General features: G+C 41.1%; 1 protein-coding gene across 4 annotated transcripts in view; it reads right to left on the bottom strand.

Annotated features, from left to right (window-relative positions):
- MB21D2 (Mab-21 domain containing 2) overlaps positions 1 to 22,107 on the bottom strand; it is a 102,527-nt gene that overhangs the window by 27,885 nt on the left and 52,535 nt on the right. Inside the window, exon 2 of one of the 4 annotated variants that reach the window (XM_023525742.1) lies at positions 20,863 to 20,920. The exons of the other annotated variants lie outside the window; for them this stretch is intronic. The gene's annotated coding sequence lies outside the window, so the exon portion shown is untranslated. The remainder of the gene's footprint in view (positions 1 to 20,862; positions 20,921 to 22,107) is intronic. 4 annotated transcript variants of the gene reach the window in all.

Genomic DNA, 22,107 nt, shown 5'->3' with positions numbered 1-22,107 from the left:
AGTGCATGGACTCAATACTGAGAGCCTTTCCAGCCTTGATAAGTCTTATCTTCTCTTTTTACTTCTCTGGACATACCAGCTTTCGGCTGAAACCAGCCTGGGTGGACTGTAAAACTATTACCTACTAGCTGTGTAAGGTAAATGCCTTCACCTCTCATGGGCTTGGTTTCCTCCTGTGCAAACAGGGAGTGATCACGCTCCTCTCAGGTTGGTGGAAGAGTAAATGATGGCGTGTATGTGCTTGGCACACAGTAGTACTCAGTAAATAGCAACTTTTACCTTTTACAGTTATGGACTAGCATGGCTGATGAAGTAGTAGAAGGTGATAAATTTGATCCCCTTCCAAAGGTCCCCAACAACCACCGGCATGTGAAAATGTAGTTCCCTGTGTCCCACTACAGAGACCTCACCATGTTCTCCTCCATTTCATAAGGTTTAAGAATTCCCTCTTACCACATACTATCTAATATGTCCCTCTTAACTGATGAGCAGGAAGACAGAGGACAGAGGTTTTATCATGGGTAAGAAGAAAGAGTGCCAGGGACAGTATTCAAGATATCTGCCAAGCAGCTGAAAGTGGCTAAAAGCATGGCAGCATTTATGGAATTGTGGGTTCAGAGTTTTCCTGAGTGTTAATGGGCGTGTGTGTGTGTGTGTGTGTGTGTGTGTGTGTGTGTGTGTGTGTGTGTGTTAAGAGAGGAGAGAAGCAAGAAAGGAGGATGGGGGAATCCACTGATGGGCATCTGAATAATGCACTGAAGCATTTCGTTTTAAACACTATTTATGTTCCATCCCACCCCCCACCCCTGTAATTACCTCACCATTTTGAGCACCCAGCTGTTGCTGTCTGAAACCTGACCTTCACTGTGAAGAGGCTGGCAGAGGCTCGCAGCTGCAACGAGCTGCAACAGGCTGCCTACCCAACGATGCATGGATTCCTATCTGCTTAAACCTCTCTTTTCCTTAACCAACTTAGTTAAGTAAGCTGGTTTCCTTAGTTCCTTCTCCCCAGTTTGTCTCTCTGCCACAATAAAAGGAGTCAGTACCCTTGAGAGAGGACTTCTGGTTGCAGTGAAGCTCTGCAGAGAGTGCTACTGGAGGCCTTCCTGGCTCTGTTCATTTTGCTACTCAAATTCTCGATCACTGACTAGAAGCAAAGGCATCAATCACACTGGAGCTCATTAGAATGAGGACCCTCAGGCTGCATTCTAGACCTCCTGAATCAGCCTGTGTTTTAACAGAAAACCCACGGAATTCGTAGGCACATTCAAGTTTCAAAAGTGCTACAATGGGATAGACATCCCAAAGAGTTTTCATTCACTCAATTTAAGAACTTGACTTAAGGTATGAGATGGTGAAGCTGATCAAAACAAAACTGTATTGGAAAAGGAGTGTGGTGGAAACAGCCAGCCCCTAATGACTTCCACTTTCTGATATTCATGCCCTTGTGTAGTCCTTGTGGACACTGGGTCAGGGTTGGTCTGTGTGGCAAATCAAACATGCAGAAGTGATAATGAGAGGTGTCTGAAATGAAGTCATCAAAAGCACTGCAATGTTGTCCTGCCCCAGTCTCTTGGATCACTTGCACTGACGGAAGCTGGTCACTCTACAGTGGGCACTTTCAAGAGCCTGTGGAGAGACCTACAAGGGGGTGAATTGGGGACTCCCACTGACACCAGCATCAACCTGCCAGCAGTGCGAGGGAGCCAGCTGGCCAGGGGAACAGCTTTCAGATGTAAGGCCCAACCAACACCTTACCTGCAACTTCATGAGAGACCCCCCAAGACAGAATCCCCTAGCCAAGCCACTTGCAAATGCTGGGCCCAAGAAACTGTGTGATAATATTTAATGTTTTAAGGCACTAACGTTTGGTGTAATTTGTTTACTCAGCTATAAATAACTAGTACAAGAACAGAGAGCTTGGTCTGAGTCCGGGCTCCCCCAACCAGTAGTGACTTTCCACAGTCATATCAATATCTTAATGTCTCGGAAGGTTTATCTGTAAAAGGAGCAACCAAAGTTCGTCAAATCTTCAACACTTTTGAATATACAGATGCACCATTATTTTACATATCACTAAAACAGAAAAAAAGATGCCATCAAATTCATACATCATCGATTCTAAAATGCATACTAATTTTAGAGATGTAAAATCATGGGAAAATGTGCATCTTAAAATCAATGAAATACAGCCTTATACTTGTTCTGCCCACCACATGGAGATGCTCTAAGGGTCAATGGTATAACAGATGAGAAGGCACCTGGAGGGAACTGCTGGCAGCATCCTGAAGCACCAGAGCTTGAGAAAGGGAAATGATATTATGGTTCCAGGCCAGCTAATTAAGCTGGCTCTGCTGGGGGTTATCATCTCACTTGTCAGGCTATTGCCTCAAGCTCCTATCACAATTTATGTTCAGAATGACTGCTACAAAGCACAGGAATAGTTGAAGAAAACCACCTATGGCATGCTCCTAAACTTGCTTGAGCATTAGAAACCACTTGGTGCATTTGTTAAACATGCACCCAGGCCTCTTGCTAGGGACTTTGACTCAGTAAATGTAGGGCAGGCGTTGGAATCTATATTTTAACAAAGGCCCCAGGCAGTTCTTGTGAACACAAAAGTTTTAAAATACTGATCTAAACAAGATAATATCCATCTGCTTACTGATATTTTTCCTTGCATCAAATCATAATAGAAAACTATAAACCTGGATTGCCTGAGCTATGTCCCTAATATAAAAAATGCCTTCAAACTAGTATAAGATTTTGCTAAAGGTCAATGTCAAACCACGACAACAAAAACAAACAAACAGAAAACTGTCCTACCAGGCTGAGTTTGCCAGTGGCTGGAAAACTTACTGAAGTTACGGAAATGTATACTATTTAGTTATAGAAATTTATACTATTATTTTTATAGTAAAAAAAATTGGCATAATTAATAGATTAAGGAATATATCTCCTGATAGACTGATCTGTTTCCTTTTTCATCAGTCAATAAAAGTTGCTGAGCAATCATATTTTCATTTTTGGCTTAGATTGCCAGGAATCTTTCACCTAAAATTCATGTCCCCAAACAAAAACAATATTAACAATAGTAATATACCTTTGTTAAACAAACAAACAAACAAACAAACAAAAAACAGTTGCTATTATGCAAACCTTTTTGTGAGGTTTTGCTTTTGTAGTGTATTTTAATGGTCATGTTACAGTGATGTTTTTTTCTTAAGACCTTCAAGTCCTTATGGAAGTAGGCAGGAAATAAATTTTAAAATCGACACTGTTAGTTTTGTTCTGTTTCTCATCACATTTACACTAAGCGACCACGACCCAATTTCTAGCAAATGTTCCTCAAGTTGTGTGGGTTGTCTCCTTTTGTGCCAATCCCTTGGCCAGCTTTTAACACACCACAGGAATGCCAATCCTATCTTGGCAAGGAAACTCTATTTCGTATTCGATCCAAATACTTAAGAGAATAAATGGAAAATAATTTTAGAGCAGCTCCTCAGAAGGCTCTTCTTGTCCCTCTCTGGTGGATAACATAATTTTCTGACAATCTGACCCAACTATAGTAGCAGATCAGGCCATTAAAATCCTTCTCCTGCAAAAATAAAACAAAACAAAACAAAAAACCAACAAAAAAAACCCTCTACTTCATTTTTAAACATCTTACTTATGTGCCTTTAGTTCTGCAACAGAAATTTATCCTTGACCTGAACTTCTAAATATCCCACAAACAATAATTAAGTCACTAGAATCCCACTGTGCAAAGGGCATTTTCTGACAGATGGGAAACCAAGCCAAAGCCTGTAAACCATTTCCACTCTTCCCCAGCCTCACAGAACAAGGAGAAACAGGGCAAGTATTTCCAAAATCAACTTTGGAGATTGTGGTGCACGTGCAGTCTCAAAAGGACATGACTAACTTGTGATACTTTAGTGTATGGAGTACGGTTACTCATTGTTGTCCCGATGAATATTTCTAATCTCCACAAACTTTTTCATACCATCCTGGCTGCCCAAGCTAACTTCACCACGACCTTCTAGCGAAAGGTCTTTTACTCTGTTAAGTCCTCCCGACTGCCCCTCTCTTCTCCTGTCAGGGTTAATTCCATTCTCATCTGTCTTCCCATGACACATACAACATAGTATCCCAACTGGTTGTCTCATCTGTTTGTGTCTCCTCCTAGACCAACCTACTTGAAGTCAATGACTCCAGTTAATTCATCTTTGAATTGCAGGACCAATCAGATAACCAGGTACAGGGTAGGTGCTGGGGTAATTTGTATGAATGAAAGAATCTAGTTCAGAGACTTTGAGGTCCCTCAGATTTTCTGATTCAAATTCAGTGGTTATGCAAATAAGAACATGAGGCCCCCCCAAAATGAAGTAATTTTACACTAAAGAAGAAAACAAGATAAAAATCCAATTCTCTCATTCCCAATCAACCCAGCGTTTTTCTGTTATGTCACATCTTTGCACATGCTGCTCCCTCTGTCTGACCCTTGTCTTCTGCCACCACCTTTCAGAACTTTGCTTAGCGTCTCCCTCATCCAGCATTTCTCAACCCAGAATCAGGTTCTCAGGGGGAGCCTTCAAGCCTGGGGCAGGATCCTTTGTGATCTGCCTTCATACGTCCTCTGAAAGGAACCATGTTCCTTTCTTTGGAGAATTTATCCCTACGTGCAGTTATACTTTCAAAAGTGAAATTATTTCATGAAGGCCTTTCTCACTAAAATATAAACTACTCTCTGAGAGTAGAAACATGTCTTTGCTGATGTTCACTGCTACATCCCTAGTGGCTAGCACAGGAAGCCTCGCTAAATATGTGTTAAGTGAATAAATCACTTACAAACTCTCCAAAAGTAGAGAGTGGGTCTGTGGGACAAATATCGTCTCATGAACAGCAGACATACAATAAAAGTGGCAAATCGCTCTGCACAACATTAAAAGATATCTCTATTTTTATATTCAGATAATTCACTTTATAAATAACATGTAGCCAGTGCTTAAACTCAGATGTCCCTGTTTCAACTCTGGGAAATGTGTGGGCAGCCTTTCTTCTCTCAGTGGGTTCAGAACAAGGAAATGCTGCTTATTTTATCATGTGCGTAAGATAAACTGGGACCACCAATGTGATGCTCACAGAATTTCTTTCCCAAGAAAGACCGATATGTCTGTTGGGTTATGTAGACAATTGCTTTCTACCACAGGCACAAATATTTGAGAGGATTATTCTTATTTGATTTGCCCATGATCTTTAAAAACCCACAACAATTGCAAATTTTATTCCACTTAACCCAGAGAAAGAACCAGGTCACATCTTTGACTCTCAAGTCACATAAGGATTCCAGAAAGAAATGATGATAATTTGATGTAACTTCTTAAAACACATTAACAATCCATTGGGTCTAAAATTATTTAGATATGAAAAATCATTTCCCGTCCTAATTCTGAAGTTAAATTAAATAAGTAAATAGATCATTCCTACTATTGTTTCTCTGTTCTTTACCTGTTATATATAACAAAACTTAGCCAATTTGCACATTTATTAGCCTGGATCCTGCAGCTTATGGTGAGAAACCTACCTTTCTTTGGAAAACCAAAAAAAAAAAAAAAGCCCTCCTTCCAACAAAAGGCTTCTGATTAGAGGATATCGCTACTTCTAGAATGTTCTTAGCATATTCCTAGTGAAGTACTATTATAACCTCCCCTTACTGGAGCAGGGGAAAATGTCACACCTTCCTAAGTTGGAGTATCTCAGAGGTGTTGGAGTGAGGTAGTCATGAGATCAGAAAGTATGGTTATATACTCTGCTTTGTCTTTGAATGGATGGGAATGGGTTATAAATCAAAAGACTTGGTTATAAACATAGCACAGTCTCTCCCTGGACCTCAGCTTCCTCTAATCTCAATAAGGGCATCACTCAAAGATCCCCTTTATCACTAGCATTCTGTGACTCTAACTTTGACTCTACTAACACAGAGAGATAATCTCACAGCTTTTCTGGAAAATCAGAGAAAGGACCAGATGTCTTTAGGGGCTTTATATGTTCTACCTGTTCTAGACACCCAAGGGGTACTCTGCACCCAACCCAGCCATTGCTCCACAAAAGACCTCTCTAACACCCAAAGGTAATTTGGATAGTTGTTAAGGGGTGAATTGTGTTTCCCAAAAATTCATATTTTGAAGCCCTAACCCCTAGTATCTCTGAATGTGAGTGTATTTGAAAGTAGGGCCTTTAAAGAAATGATAAGTTAAAATAAGGCCATTAGGGTGGGCTCTAAACCAATCTGACTGGTGTCCTTATAATAAGAGGGAATTGGACACACAGACACCAGGAATGTGTGCACACAGAGGAAAGACCATGTGAGGACACAATGAGAAGAAAGCCATTTGCAAGTAAAGGAGAGAGGTCTCAGGAGAAACCAAACCTACTGACACCTTGACCTTGGACTTCCAGCCTCCAGAACTGTGAGAAAATAAATGTCCGTTGTTTAAGCCACCCAGTCTGTGGTATTTTGTTACAGCAGCTCTAGTCAACTAATACAATGCTAAACTGAGGCATCTATCTGTTCATATGAGAACCTGGATCATCTTCTCTACATCGTTCTTTTCTCTAAGGAAAAGACTTTAGTTCTAAAGCAGGAAAGTAACTTTCCAAAGTCACACATTTACTTAATGCCAGAAGAGGTACTAGAACAGAACTCATAAGGAGTAACAGGTACCCTCAACCACCTGAACTTTTTCCTTTAAAAAAAATGCAGATCCTACAATAAAACATCACAACTTGACATCGAAATCCAAATGGTATGCATCACAGAAAACACACCCAGTGCACGCTTATAATGCTGAAAGCACTAATTTTATATTGATTATAATATTGCATTACAGAACTAAAAACACACATTTAAAATATGCTCTGTTTGTGCCCAGAATTCTGTCAGCATCCACTGAGCAGAGTAGGTATTAGGACTTCTTCCTTCGTTCCAGTAGGCCAACTAGTTCCCTCCAGTGAGTGCTCACCATAGCTACTGACTCTCCTGTGCTTTTTTGTTTCCCAAAGGGGCCTTTTGAAGTCTGTATATATGGAGACACTCAAACATAAACATGCCTCCTTTCAGACTAATACCAGGTATCAGGCTCAATTTTTGCATTGGAACCTGTCTCCATTCTCCGCTCCAGATCACACATATGCCTGATGGAGCAGTCCCCCGGCCCTGGTCCGACATGGCTCCATGTCAAGCACTAGATGAGCCTGAACAGAGATCTAGCTGCAGATGCAACAACGTCTTGTCATGCCAAGGCATGTTCCCCTATCACAGACGGTATTAAAATGAGGCTCTGAAAGAGAACTAAAATGTAATTGTCCATAGCAAACTTTAATTATCAGAACTGAATTAAGGAAAAAAGAAAGAGTTCTAGTTTAGTTGTTCCCAAATGATATTCTTTGGACATGTTCAGGCTGTTTGCATCTGAATCATCTCAAAGGGTTTTTGTTTGTTTGTTTGTTTGTTTGCTTTTTAATGTAAATTCTAAAACTCTATCTTTAGGACGCTGTATTTCATAGGTCGAGGATGGGGCTTTGGATTGTGTATTTTTAAATGATCCCCAGGTTATTGTTCAACTCGGGAAACACTTAAAACTGCTGCACACTTTTCAGAGTTGAAAACAAATGAGAAGTAGCCAATGTCACAGTCCACATCACTGAGTCGTTATCATTAGCTGTCAGAAACCTCATAAACCTGAAGCCCTTGGACATACTACTCATCCATTTCTACATTAGTTTATCCAATATTACATAACAGAACATGCCAAAAGCTAGTGTCTTTCAACAACAAACATTTCTCATCTTCCAATTTCTGTAAGTTAGGAATTCGGGTATGGTGGGGCTGCGCATTTCTAACTCAGGGTCTTTCATGAGGTGCAGTTAAGTCATTGGTTGGGGCTAGTCAAATGAAGGTTTGATTGGGGCTGAAAAATCCATTTGCAAATTGTTGACCAAAGGCCTCAGTTTCTCACTGGCTGCTGGCAGAAGGGCTTAATTCCTCACCATGTGGGCCTCTACACAGGACATCCTAAGTGCCCTCATGACGTAGCAGCGAACTTCCCCCAGAGTAAGTGATCCAACAGAGAGAGCAAAGAAGAAGCCACAGTGCTTTTTATGACCTAGTCTCTAAAGATGCAATTGTTATTTTCACTTTTTCCTATTCAAGAAATGAGTCACTAGTCCGACCCACATTCAAAGAGAACAGGCTTCATCTTTTGAAGAGAGTGTCAGAGAATCTGTGGTCACAGTTTAAACTATCACAAATTTCAACGCGTGTTATATTCTGAGAATGGAATAGGAACTATAAATACAAAAACATCTATGGTCTTGACCCTGCCCTCATGGAATCTGGGAGCAGGGATAGAAAAGAGAACCAGGGCACCCAATATATTATTCTCCCATTATGAAATCAAGCTAGTGAATGCCCAGTTAGGTTAGGGGCAGAGGCTCATAAGTGTGCTAAATTAGAAGTCAAAAAGGCTTGGGTTTGAGACCCTACTTTCCCAGTTTTAGCTATGTGCATCACTTAGCCACTAAGCTACTTACTGCTCTCCCTCTTTACAAAATGAAAATTATTTATTACTTCATGGTGGTGAGTGGGTAGAGTTAGGTGCAGGGATTCTGTGAGAGCCAAAGCAGATAAAATCCATGACAGTACTAGATAAATAACTAAATACCATACATATTAATAACTATGATTACTCACGTTTATTATAGGCCAGGGTATACGTATCAGAAGGTGACAAGGCTAATAAACCAGGTATGTTACCTGCTTTTATAAACCCCCTCAGGGTTTGTGCACCTTACTTCTAGGGGAAAAGCAGCCCCTCAGTGCTCTCTAAAGAAATCCCACCCACAGAAACACTTACATCCGTGCTCCAAACTGTGTTTTCTTTCTGGTGGACATGTCCTACCTGTGGTATTCCTAGCAAGCATGTCTGGACAGGTCCTACAAAATGTACCTAACAACTGCCGGAAGCTACTTGATGAGGTAACTCCTCTCTGGGGGAAGTCAGCTCTCCTGAGTGTTTAAATGTCCATTTATATCGAAGATGAGAGAAGGAACTGCAAATAAATATGGATGTTTCTGAAAATGTTTTGTGCTTGTGTCTATGTCTCCACATGTATATTTAAGCATTGTTTACCTAGCTATAGATATGGATATAGATATATAAAAAACGAAAACTAAATAGTGAGACAGAATTCTAAGGTCATCAGAACGAGAACTTCCTCAGAGCTCCAGAGAAAAGAATTTGACTCAGAGTACAACTGCTAAAGAAAATACCAAGCTACACAGAAAAAAACCTTATAATGGCCTAGGAGTAAAAAAGTATCTGAGAAAGCTCTTCCACAGTTCTTTTTTAAATCTTCTTCTCATCTTCTCTCCCTCCTTAGTGTTTCTGGACTCTTTAAGTTAGAGAGCCAAGAAATTCCATAGTTTGGGGTAAACTCATGGTGGTGACACATATAATAGTAAACAACCTTATGGCCATTACAGGGAAAAAAAGATTAAAAGTATATCCACACAGAGACAAGGAAAGAGCTTAAAAAACAATATCCAATATTTTTCAAAGCATTGGAGAAATTTTTTAAAATGTATCTTTAGCCAGTAAGTCAAAAACCCAAAGAGAATTACAACAATAAGTCTAAATGTCCCCTGCAGACATAAAAGATGATCATGAGAGGGAACACAAAAAATCAAGGTATTCAAGTTTTAGAAAGCCACCTGCTGTGTTCCCCTTTTTGAAGAGAATAAAGGGAGAGTCACTGAGATTAGAAACATTTACATTCATTCCACATTTTGAAAGTCAACTAAAAGCACCAGAGTTTTGTTCAAAATGAGAAAGAAAATCAAAGCTCTTTAAAAGCAACCACCATAACGTTTGAGTTTGAGGGTCCAACAAGGACTTTTCCTTTCTTCTCTTTCCCCCTAAACCCCACTCCACATATATATCCCCCTCTGAAGCTGAGTCACAGTATCTGGAGGAATTTATCAGGAGGTACTCCAATTTAAATTACAGCCCAATCCCACCAAACCTAGAAAACCCAGAGTCTGTTTCCAAGAGCTTTCCCTGTTTAAAACAGATGAGCAAGGCAAGAAGGAGGTGACAGGCTGGATCTCTCTCAGACAACCAAGTACGAAAAATCCTGACTAAACAGGGCACTCTACTGGGCCTCTTAAGTCGCCTTGTGCAGCAGAATAGTCAGAGAAATCAGAGGCTTTGATTTAGGCAATTACTGAATAAATGAAGGCTAGAAAAATGAGTTTTCAGTTGATTAGACAACTTCTTAGAAACTTTTCCTGTCTTGGAATTGTTATTTACAAATACTTCCCTGTGTCATTGGGTTATCCAGTTGTTGTTCTTAATTGTCATCAAATCTAATGGACAGGAAGAAGGTTGTAGAAAATACAGAAATTAAAATCAGCAAACTATTTGTTCTCTCCAAACTATTTGGAAAGAACACAGGTTTTAGATCAGAAAGACCTATTAGTGAATTCGTAAGCTCTGTCATATAGTAGCTGATTGACTTAGATAACATCTTTGGGCCTTAGTTTCCTACATCATTTTACAAAAAAAAAAAAAAGCCTAAGAGGTTATTGTAAGACAAAATAAACAGCTCCATGAGATGTACTCTGAATGAATGATGGGAATCACAACACTGAATGAGACTGGCCTTTGATCTCAAATAGTTCCCAGGCTATCTGGAAAAACAGAATATATGCATACAAAAAGACTAGGCAAATACAGTAACCAGCCCCCAAGGTAGCCCCCCATGACCTTATCTTCTGTTAGTCACATCTTTGATTATACCAGGGTTGGTCAGTATAAGCAACAGAAGTGATGGTTTTTACTTCCAAGATTTGGTTACAAAAGCCACTGCAGCTTCATCTTAGCCTTCCTCTCCCCTCCCCTCCTCTCATCTCTTCTCTTACCCCGCTCCCTCCCTCTCGTCACTCACTTTGGAAAAGCCAGCTGTCGTGTCACTGAGCAGCTCTATGGAGATGACTAAGTGGAGAAGAACTAAGATCTCTTGCCAAGAGCCTCTTGAGTGAGCTTAGAAGTCATTCCTCCAGCCCCAGTCAAGCCTTCAGATGATGCAGTCCTAGGTAACTAACAGATTGACTGCAACCTCATGAGAAATCCTAAGCCAGCACTACTCACCTAAACCACTCCCAAATTCTGAATCCTCAGAAACTGTGAAACATGATATATGTTTGTTGTTTCAAATTGTGGAATAATCTGTTGCACATCGATAAACAATACCTTAGGCTATACTAAGAGCTGCAAGGTTTGGAAGGGAGAGAAATTCCTGGAGGCCAGGTGTCCTTTGTCAAAAAATTAAGTTTTTAAGGAAAGATGAGTTTGTGACAGATAAGGGAGTGGTAATATGCCACAGACATGAGTGAGCCAGGCAGAGGGACAGAAAAGTATCAGATGAATTCAATGGGCAGTGCAGAGAGAAACGTGGATGCCAGGCCAGTGTCTATCACCTCTAATTCAGGCAATGGAGAGCAAGTAAGGCTCCTTAAGCAAGCAGATGACTAGGCAGTTACCAGGACTGAGAGTATGCACTGGTGGGCATGAAGAAGATGGACTGGCTATTAAAGACAGAGGCAGGAAAGTCAAACAGAAGCCTTTAGTAACAACCCAAGGGAGGAAATAAGGAGCTGAGCCAGAATGCAGCTTAAGTAGGAACGGAGAGAAGAGACGAATGGGAGGTTCATCATGAATATCGTCCGCCATGTCACACACTAGCCTCCCACGACTACGTGCCAGAGCTGGAGGTCTCTGAGTACTCCCTTGGTCATTTAATCTGCGTGCATATTTAGTTGCATGCCTGAAGACAAAGCTCCCAGGGCCACATCCTTCAGTCAAAGCACCAGCATTCATGTGTATAACGTGCTGCTCTGGTACACAACGCATTGCACTACAAAATTAATGCCATAAATACCACAGATGTCACAGACACAAAATTAGAGTAAATGTGTAAGCTTTGTTTTCTCTTAAATCACCTCAACTGCAAAAACTGACTCCATATCACACAGTTTTCTTTAATAAAATGAAGTCAAATACTAATAAAAGAGGACACACTGTGGAAGTGATACACAGAAAATTCAAAAACAATCTTTCACAATGGTGAAGGTCTGAAGAGGAAAGCAATATTAGTATTATCAATCTCACCCAGTCATCCTACATAACAGGAAAAAAAATCATCAAAATGTCAATGGAGATTCAATGGGGATCTTTGGACTTCTCTGGGAAGTGGCCAGTGTCCAATTACTCAGAGGCTGTCGAAGCTGCTGCTCATGCTGGGTGCAATTAGAGTCATTCTACTGAAACTTTAGCAGGAAAACCTACAAAAGGGCCCTGCCCTTTGGCAGACTGTCTCTGGCAGAGCCTTAAGGGCCTAGAGGAAAGGAAGCAACATGCCACTGGGGTGGAGGGGGCACGTGTGGCCTTTCCTTCCCATGTATACAATGCCCTTTTGATTTAGCATGCCTAAGAGGTAGTCTGACCTGCTCATATTGCAATTAGGGAAACTAAGAGAGATACAAAGCTACTGGCCCAGGTGATATAGGCTAGAGAGTCAGTCAGAATGAGCATCCTGGTTTCTCTGACTCCAGGCTCAACATCCTTCCCCTTTCACTCAACCCCATGGAGGAGAGGAGGAAGATGAAGGAAGATTCTTCCAAAGAGCCTCTGGTGAATGAATGCACCATGCTCTGAGATTTACTGATCTCATCCAGAAATCAAACTTGAACTCTTTCAGTTCAGCAAACTTTAAGCATCCCATCTGTGAGGTTCTGTGAGGTAGCGATGACTACATAAGCTTATGGAAGCAGGGACTGGATCAGTTCAGTAGAGAAAGTGGTCAAGAGTGAAGGGGAAGTGGAATTAGTGGAGAAGGTAACATTCAAAGGGCAGTCAGTGTCCTGATGGGGAGGTGCTGGCAAAGGCCATTCAGAAAGGCTGAGAAGGCCAGGGCATAGGTGGGAAGCCTGGCTGTAAAGAGGCCTGGGGGCGGGGGGCGGGCAGAGATTTACAGGAGTCAGTTGCAAAGGGAGACCAAATTGCAGAGGCTTGGGATTCCAGAAGAAATTTAGACTTTACTTCACAAACAATGAAAAGACAAGGATGCTTTTAGTAAGGGAGTAACAAATGTGATTTAAACCTGGACAGGGAGAGGCTCAATCATCCACATCCATAACTTGCTGAAGGATTGTCTGTTAGTCGGTCCTATCAGTGGAACTACAAAAGACAAGTGCTAAAAGCTCCTTCCAGTCATTGATATGTCACAGCAGAAAGCCGATCTGCCTTCTCATGAGGAAGGTGCTAGAAATCCAGCTTTAGTAACCTGTGTTTCTCCACCTGCTGTGATGAAACAGGACTGTCATCACAGCTTAGGGGCCAGCTTTGCTAATCCTGTACTGTGTTGGAACTACAGAGATGCCAAGCATCCTTCCAAGTTCCAAAGCAATAGAGGTAGAAACACTTGCTCATGAAAACTGAACTTGATAAATTCACAGAAATACAAACATATCTCTATTTGTGAAACAGTGAAATCTGTCAAAGGAAATGTATCCAATATGTACATATAAACAACCAGAGCTGGGTCAGGGAAGAAAGAGCTTTGAAAATCTGTATTCCCATGCTGGCTCTGCCACTTACCAGCCATGTGACCTGCAGGTTATTTCACTTTCCTGAGCCTTGGTTTCCTCACTGGTAAAATAAAAAGAAATACCCTCTACTTTGCCTACCCGTCAAGAAGACTACAGGGGAAGGTGCTTCCACAGTTTACCGCCCAGGCTAATAAACAGCCTTGGCCACCCTCCAGGCAGAATCAGACAGGGAGCCCCCTGGAACTAACTCCCCATTTGCACACTGAGTCCAAACTGCCAGGTATGGCCCAGAGCGCCTGTCCTTCTAGCTCCTGAATACTTCCTCCTTTTAAACCAGGCTCACTTCATTTGCTGATTATGAAATAAGCTGTTATCGCCCAGATTTTGATACCCGCTCAATTTGTTTTCTCTAGTTCTGTCTCCCTTGGCCAGAAACCTACACTGCAACCACCTGAATGGGACCCTCCCCACCCAGCCAGCTAGAAGAGACCTCTGATGCGGCCAGGCACTCTCATTTACCTTGTCCCTGCCTCTGTGGTCATCGGGACCGGATACACAGTACCTATCAAAGGTCAAGTTTGTTTTTATTTTACTTTCAGACTTTTTGGAGGAATCAGTTTAGACAATTCTTGTTACTCCTGAATGCTAGTTAGTGCTCATGTGCATTAAATCTCCCTGTCTCCACTGATCTGGCACAAGCTGGACACCCACACTAATGTGGTTATTTCAGAGGCATTCTTTCCCCTAAACTTTTTGTAGTCTCCGAACACCTCTTCTCCCTGCAGTGCTCCTCATTTTCCCCTTTCCTTCCCTTCCACGGATTGATGGGTAAATGAGCAAATACTCCACATAGCTATCATGATTCCAAAGCTTCAAAAGCAATCTATCAGTGAGAGAGGTAAACAAAACGGCACCACCCACTTCTGTTTACAAACAGATCTTCCCTGTCATTTCTCCCTTCTGGCAAATGGAGCCAGCAAAACCCACTGAAGAGAAAGTGGGTGGAGGCTTAAGACACCTCTGTAAAAGAGCTCTCAAATTCCAGCAGATCAGAGACTCCAGAGGGAGATGAAATGCTTCCAAATCCTTCTCCCCACCATGGTCCTTCCTGTGCATCAACTCCCAGGGCCCAATTCCTTCCTGTTCCTTCACAAGGACACCACCCACACACACACAGCCATATTTTGCCTGAAAAAGGGAAACCTGAATAAGCAAAGGGCCCTTCCTTGATCTGCAGGAAAAAGTTTGCTTCTAAGCCTCCCACCTCTCAGCCAGGAGGCTGGCAGCCTCTATCCTGAACAAGACAGCCATGCAGTTTCATTTAAAATCAGAGAAATAACTAACATTTGACCAAGCCCCATCCAGACATTCACTGCTGGAAAGAGCTCCCTAAAATAAAAAAAACAGGGACCGCCTATCATTCCTGTTTCACACAGTGTAACCTTTTAGTCCGTGGTCTGCATGGAACTTATCTTCACTTTTCTATCATACCTAGGTCAAGACACAAGAGTATGGAACACACATAGGTGACTGTCTACATAAGCACTCTGATACCTGCACACATTTTCATTAAATATCAATTAATTTAAGGTGTCCTGAGTGATTCGATTTTGGGGTTCCCTGAACACTTGTATTTGGAAGTAGCAATTAAAGCCCAGTGGGGAAAGACTAACCACTGCATGGAGGCAGAGACTCTGCTGATACCCTGAAGGCGCCGTTCCTGAGTCTTTGTGGTCTCAGGGTCACAGAGCTGATGGAAACTTAAGGCTTTATCATTCCCCAAGATAATCGCACAATTATTTGTCAAAATAAAAGACAGATGATTGGGTCTCACAGACTCAACATTACTATGCTGATTAAATGTGGAAAATAAAGTCATAATGAGGTAGAGGTTCTTTGTTTACATATCTATAGATAAAGAAACATCAGATTGGTCAGATCCAGTCATTTGTACATGCTACCAAATACCACCCTGCTCTCTCCTTAGAGTCAACCAAAGACAGTGAAAAGAGCCCGAGCTTTTGGAATAGGCTAGAACTGCGTCCAAATCTTACCTTTACCACTAATAGCAGTTATGGATCTTGGAAATGCTGTTTCTCAAATGCTAATTTTCCTCATTATAAAATAGGAATAAGATAAACTGTCATAATGAATAAGAATTAGATGAGTAAGGATTAAATGAGATAGCATGTGACAGGATGGTTCTTGATACACAGTAGGTCCTTTACCTTCCTTCGTTTCTAGGTTATAACAGTGGGGCATCATTCCTCATGACACCCCAAAATCTAAGTTCTTGCAGGACTAACAACTACTGGTTCAACATAGCAGCACATCAGTTGCCCAGATTCTTTATAAACTCAGTAACCCATAGACCTAGGTGACAATTTACTTTAACTAAGATATCCTAAAGCTGTTTGCAAAGAACTTTTCCCCCTGAGGAACTAAAGATAGAAATGATTATTCAGATACTACCTGAAGTGTAAACATTTGCATGCATTTTACATGGGGTTAAAATATTCTAGCCAATAAGGTCAGGTAAAAATCAACACACAAATGAAAGCTCTATCAACAAAATTCAAATAGAAACTCGATTTGGGCTTAGCTTCAAAGTACTGTAGACTCTCATAAAATATAACCAACCAAAATATATTTATGTCTACAGCTGTAACACTGACATTAGTGGAAGCTTGTTTAGACTTATCGGCCAAGAGATACTCTTCAATATGGTCACATACCCAGCATTACACACATATTTTAAAGTTATTCAAATATTTCCTGTGTGAAAACAGAGAGGTTATTTCATGTAGACAAATTTGGAAGAAGTCAAGTGCTAAATATGCTGCAAAGATTCTGCTTAACCCACAGAAACTGACATTTTCCTTTCAGCCTGCCAATTAAATGCCTACTCTGCTTTTTAAATCATTCACCCACCTCTACAAACGTTTGAATTGACATTTTGCCAAAGAGCTATCACACAGATCTCTAATAGGGAGGGGAGAAGGGAGTACAACAGCTCTAACGTAAATTTCAAACACTGAAGTCATCTTCAAAAAATTCTGACCACAGAGAAGTCATCTCACCAAGCCAGGTAAAATAAGTGACATGGGTACTTTGACACAATACTACTATACATTTATGCCACAAGAGATTGTCCATTCATACTGTAAATAATGTGACTACTGTTTGATCCATTTCCTACTCCCAATGGAAGAAGTTGGCATTGTTTAATAGACACAGTATTTTGAAGATTAAAAGTACAATTCTGAGTTCATAATTCTAATCTGAAGAAAACCTTGTGAAATGTGAATAAATCTACCTATAAGAATTTAATACACTAGCATCCAGGAGCTATATACCATGTATTTTTTTTCTTAAAGTATGCTAACGATTCAATACTGTTAAATCTTCCTAGAACAAATAAACCCAAGGCCTGGTCAGGCACAGCCGCAGCAGGAAAACCCATCCAGCATGACTATGGCATGGCTAAGCTTCTGCTGTAGAAGGCGCTCACTTCCCCTGGAGGCTCTGATTGACCAAAGAAAAGAAAAAAAGCAAATGTATTCAGAGGGCCCCTTGGAAGCACTACAGAGGACTCCAGAATACCCCAAGGTCTGGACCAACCACAGGTATGATTTTTTACTTCCTGAGTAGTTCATCTGTCTACTCAAAGTGCACTTAACATATTAGAGATTTGATATCATTCTAAGATTCTCAACACTGCAGCCAGAGAGATCATTTTAAAGGATGTGTGCAAATATGTCACTCCTCTGCTCAGTCCTGAAATGCTGCCATTCCACTAAGGGGAAAAAAATGAAGTCTCCTGATGGCCAGAGAGCTGACAAACCTTGCTACCATCACTGCCCCCATGCTCAAACTAGCTACACTTGCTTTCTCATTGTTCCATGAATATCTTTGGAATTCCGCGCTGGCTGGAAGGTTCCTGTCCCCATGATCTCATAGTCCATCTTTAACTACCTACAAGTTTTGCCTCAACATCACCTTCTTACTCTATTTAAAATGTCACCCTCTTCTCATCCCCTTTGAACCTGCTCTACTTTTCCTTTTTTTATAACACAGTATTAAATTTTAAAAAGATAATTTATTACCATGTCAGTTGTTAACTGTTTGTTTCCCCCAACAGAATATCTACGTTCCAAGAGAGTGTGAGTCCTCCATTCTGTTCAGTGATGTGTGTCTCAAGTGCCTAGAACAGTTCCTAGCACATAATAGGGTCTCGGATATTTGTTGAATAACTGATCTGCTATGGACAGAAGTGTTCTATCAGAAAATAGTTCCTTGGAGCTCTACTAAGGCAAAGACTAGGCCTAGAGATTCCCATCTCCCAGCACGGTTACCCTAAATGCCCCAGGAAAGGACTTGGAAAGGACCCCAGGCAGATGCTGTACCGAAGCTCAAAGAAAGTCACAGAAATATAGACAGACTTGGGCAAGACACACACTGTCCAAAAACGCAAATATCGCATCACTGCAGGTTTCAACACCTTCTAAGGCACCCCACCTCATGGACTCTTCAATTTGCGGTTCGAGGCTCTCCAGTCTGGTACCCACCCATGGTATCTCTCATTCATTCCATCACTATTCATGTGTGCTGTGAGCCAGTACCATCCTTATCCCAGCATATGCTCTTCTACAGTCCAGCAGAAAACAACTGCTTGCTATCAAGTCCCTGCCTGCCCCTGCCTCGCCCAGGTGCACAGACTGTCTGAGAATGTCTGGGCTCACGCTCAGCCCTGCCCACTGCCTGAGTCAGCCATGACCAAACCTGGCAGCGCATTGGGAGCCCCACCCTATCTCCATGTAGACGTCATCATTTTGCTGGCCTGAATCCACTAAGTACCATAATCCAAAGGACACATAAGAATGGTTCACATTGTATCAGCCCTCCGAACCACAGGCCACCTCAACTCTGAACTACTGACCCCCATGGTAGTTTAAGACCTTTGTAACTTTATCTCATGTTTATAGTAATTTCTTATATCCTCTGACTTCTGTGGGGTGGGAGAGGGGGGAGGTATGCAGTGGTTAAGAACACAGACTGTAGTTAAACCAAGCCTGTGACTACCAATGCCTACTTCTTTAGATGTAAAATAGCAATTACAATGGTATCAACTAAGTAGGTTTAATATGAGGACAAATTAACTTAAAAAAGTAAAGCTCATGGAACAATAAACATAGAAAATACCCAAGGCAGAAACTCAAGATATTGCTCCCATTAAAAAAAAAATATGTGGTATAGCCAGGCAATGAAATATTTGGCTATAAAAAGGAATTAAGTACTAATTCATGCTATAACATAGACGAACCTTGAAAACTATGCTAAGTAAAAGAAGCCAGACATATTATATGAAGCCACATATTATATGATTCCATTTATACAGAATGTCTAGAATAGGTAAATCCATAGATCCAGAAAGCAGATTAGTGGACGCCCAGGTGGTGCTGGGAAGTGGGAAATGGGAAGTGACTGCTAATGGGTGTGGGCTTTCCTTCTGAGGTGATAAAATGTTCTGGATTTGGATTGTGGTGATCACTGCACAACTTTGTAAATATACTAAAACTACTATATGGCACTTGAAAAGGTATTATTCTTCCTCTTCCTCCTCTATGAGCTACTTCAGGACGGTGCCCAAATCTTATCACTGTGTTCCCTAAAGTCCCCAACAAAAAACAAGATGAACTAAATGCCAAATAAACTAAGTAACCAATGACAAATGTGGAGCCAACATTTTCTAGGAAATATCAACAAAGACTAGAACTGCTGAGCAGCTGCAAGGAATAATTGGCCAACTTGAGCAAAGTTTTATCCTCTAGGCATTTGGAGTAGTGCCAGCAAATCGCAGGTTCTGCCAACAGGGCAAAGGATTAAACAGCAGAACTTGGACAAACCAGTTTAGAGACAGAAAAAGCATGTGTTTGGGGTGGGCAGGTGGGGGTGGGGGAGTGGGAACAGTGCGGGTGGGGGAGGGGATAGCTATCTCATCTTTTCAGTTGGCTTCATAACCAGAGACTGCAGTCAGCGAGCACAGCATCAATTTCCAACATGCAGACCTATCTACACAGTATCTCTTTAATCGATGCAATGGCTACAAAAATGAATGAACTGGAAATGAGGGCTGGAAGCAGAGAGAATGCTTTGGGAAACAAATAGGCACATATTTCAAAGCAACAGTTTCCTTGCGTGAGCTGGCAGACAATAAAGAATTCTGAAATATATTCTAGCTCTCAACTGAACCATCCTTGCAACCTGTTCCATATACATGTTCTAGAGGCTGTATGCTTAGCAGAGATTTTTAAAAGAGGGAAGAATAGAAGTAGGGCAAATGAGATATAGCCTCAAATAAGAAAAGGAAAAAAAATCTCTATTTTATGGCAGAAATAAAAAATAAATTTTCTTTCTTGCATTTGCTAGAATCCAAAGGCTCTACGTAGGAAATTTAAAACAATGAGAACAAAATAAAATTTATCAATACTGCTGACACAATTAGCAGATAGGTAAAGAAGCAGGCCCCGTTGTCCAGCAAATCTCAAACTGTGCCTTGGAATTTCCAGAAATCGCCAACACAGACCTCTGCACAGTCTTTCCAGGTCACTGTAATCGAGATGCCCATCATTCTCTTCCTGTAGCACTCATTACATTTTGAAATTACTCAGGTTTGCCTGTTTCTCCTTCCATAACCGCCCAGAACTCCAGATTATTAAAAATGCTTTTAAACTACCTCATCATCTTTGATTTCTTTTACTACTTTTCTTTCCTATTATCACTGCCCTGAGTCCAGCCCTCATCATCTCTCTCCCTTTGAGACTATTTTAATCTCCACTGACCTAGTTTATCTTCAATATATTGACCCTTAGATCTAACTTCCACACACTCCAGCATTACAAATGAACAATAAATGAACGAACACATGAACGAATGAATGAATGAAGCCTAAAGTCCTTAAACTGACCTTTAAAACCAAACATACCCACCAACCACATCAGACTTCCAGGCTCTTCTCCCACTCACTTCAGGCTACATCACTCCACATCTCTATACCATCTACCAGTCATCTATTTCACGATGACCCTTCCAGAATTCAACACTTCTTTCTCTACAGGGCGATTCTGTGACAAGTGGTTTTTCACACTGAGGTAGCATCTTATGCAATATGACTTTTATCATTTGACACTCACCAAGTTTCGGTTCGCCACAAATGTAATCACGTCTTATCTACAATGCCTTAGTAAGTACCTACAATGGACCAAAACAGGGGTTACAAAAGTGCTGTCAGGGTTATAAACTGTCACTCATTAAATACATCCTGAATGTGTAAATGAATGCATGACTCCCACTAGAAAAATAATACCTGCAAATATTTATTTTGCACTATGCTAAATGCCAGGTACTATAATAAACCCTTCACATATGTTTCTGGTTTTTTTGGTTTTTTAAATTAAATCCTCAGGTGACTTTTCAGGTAGGTACTTTCATTTTCATTTTACAAATAAGGAAACTGAGGTTTAAGTTTCTAAGATCACAGTCAACAAGCAGCGAAGCCAGGAGTTTTTACTAGGTCTGTTGACTCCAGAAACTGTTCTCTCAAATATCATCCTCCTCTTACACTCTCCCTCCTCCAACTTCATCCTCTTCCCTTTAATGGATAAAAAAATGAAGCTTTGGAGAAGTTGTAAAACAAAACATAGGCAGCGGAGATCTACATGCCATAATGTTTCCAATGCTCAGAATAAAGATAATCAGGAACGCCTCCGAGAGCACTCACGAGGGGCTGCCTCCGCTGAGACTTACTATGGGTCAGGTTTGAGGGGGTAAGACATGGGAGGTCTTCCTTCAGCACACAGACTAACACTGGCCCTGGAGCCTCCACCTGTGGGTTGAAAACCCAGCTCTGGTACTCTGTAACTGCGCAAGCTCCTGCAGACCACTTCAGCACCCTGAGTCTCAGGTTCCTCATGCTTTAAATGAGACACAGTACATACCCCACAGGAAAAATGAGGAAACATGGAAGAAGCCAGATGCTAAGCATCATGAGGAAAGAAACCCAGTTTATCTTTTTCACAGCTGGCATTGCACTTTGCATGTTTTCTGAAGCCTGGATCATGGTTATCTGGGTGTTTTTCTTGTCCACTAATAACTTTTTGCCTACCTGATATCTAAGTATAGGAACTGATTTAAGAAGAAAAAACTTAATAGTAATAATATCACCACCACCACCACCACCACCAAGACCCTTAAATCTAAGGGAAAAAATCAAGCAAAAAGTAAAAAATCGTACTCTATAACGGGCAAACAGAAAAAAAGAAGTACTTGCATTTCATAACAGCCACATGACCTCAGGCTTTTCACAATGGGACACATTTAAAAAGAGAAATGAGAAAGGCAAAAAGACATGTGAATGAATAGATTAAGAAACCTAACTG

This window comes from Pteropus vampyrus, unplaced genomic scaffold, assembly GCF_000151845.1.
Source record: "Pteropus vampyrus isolate Shadow unplaced genomic scaffold, Pvam_2.0 Scaffold14, whole genome shotgun sequence".
NCBI lineage: Eukaryota > Metazoa > Chordata > Mammalia > Chiroptera > Pteropodidae > Pteropus > Pteropus vampyrus.
This window is presented reverse-complemented; position numbering and strand designations above follow the sequence as displayed.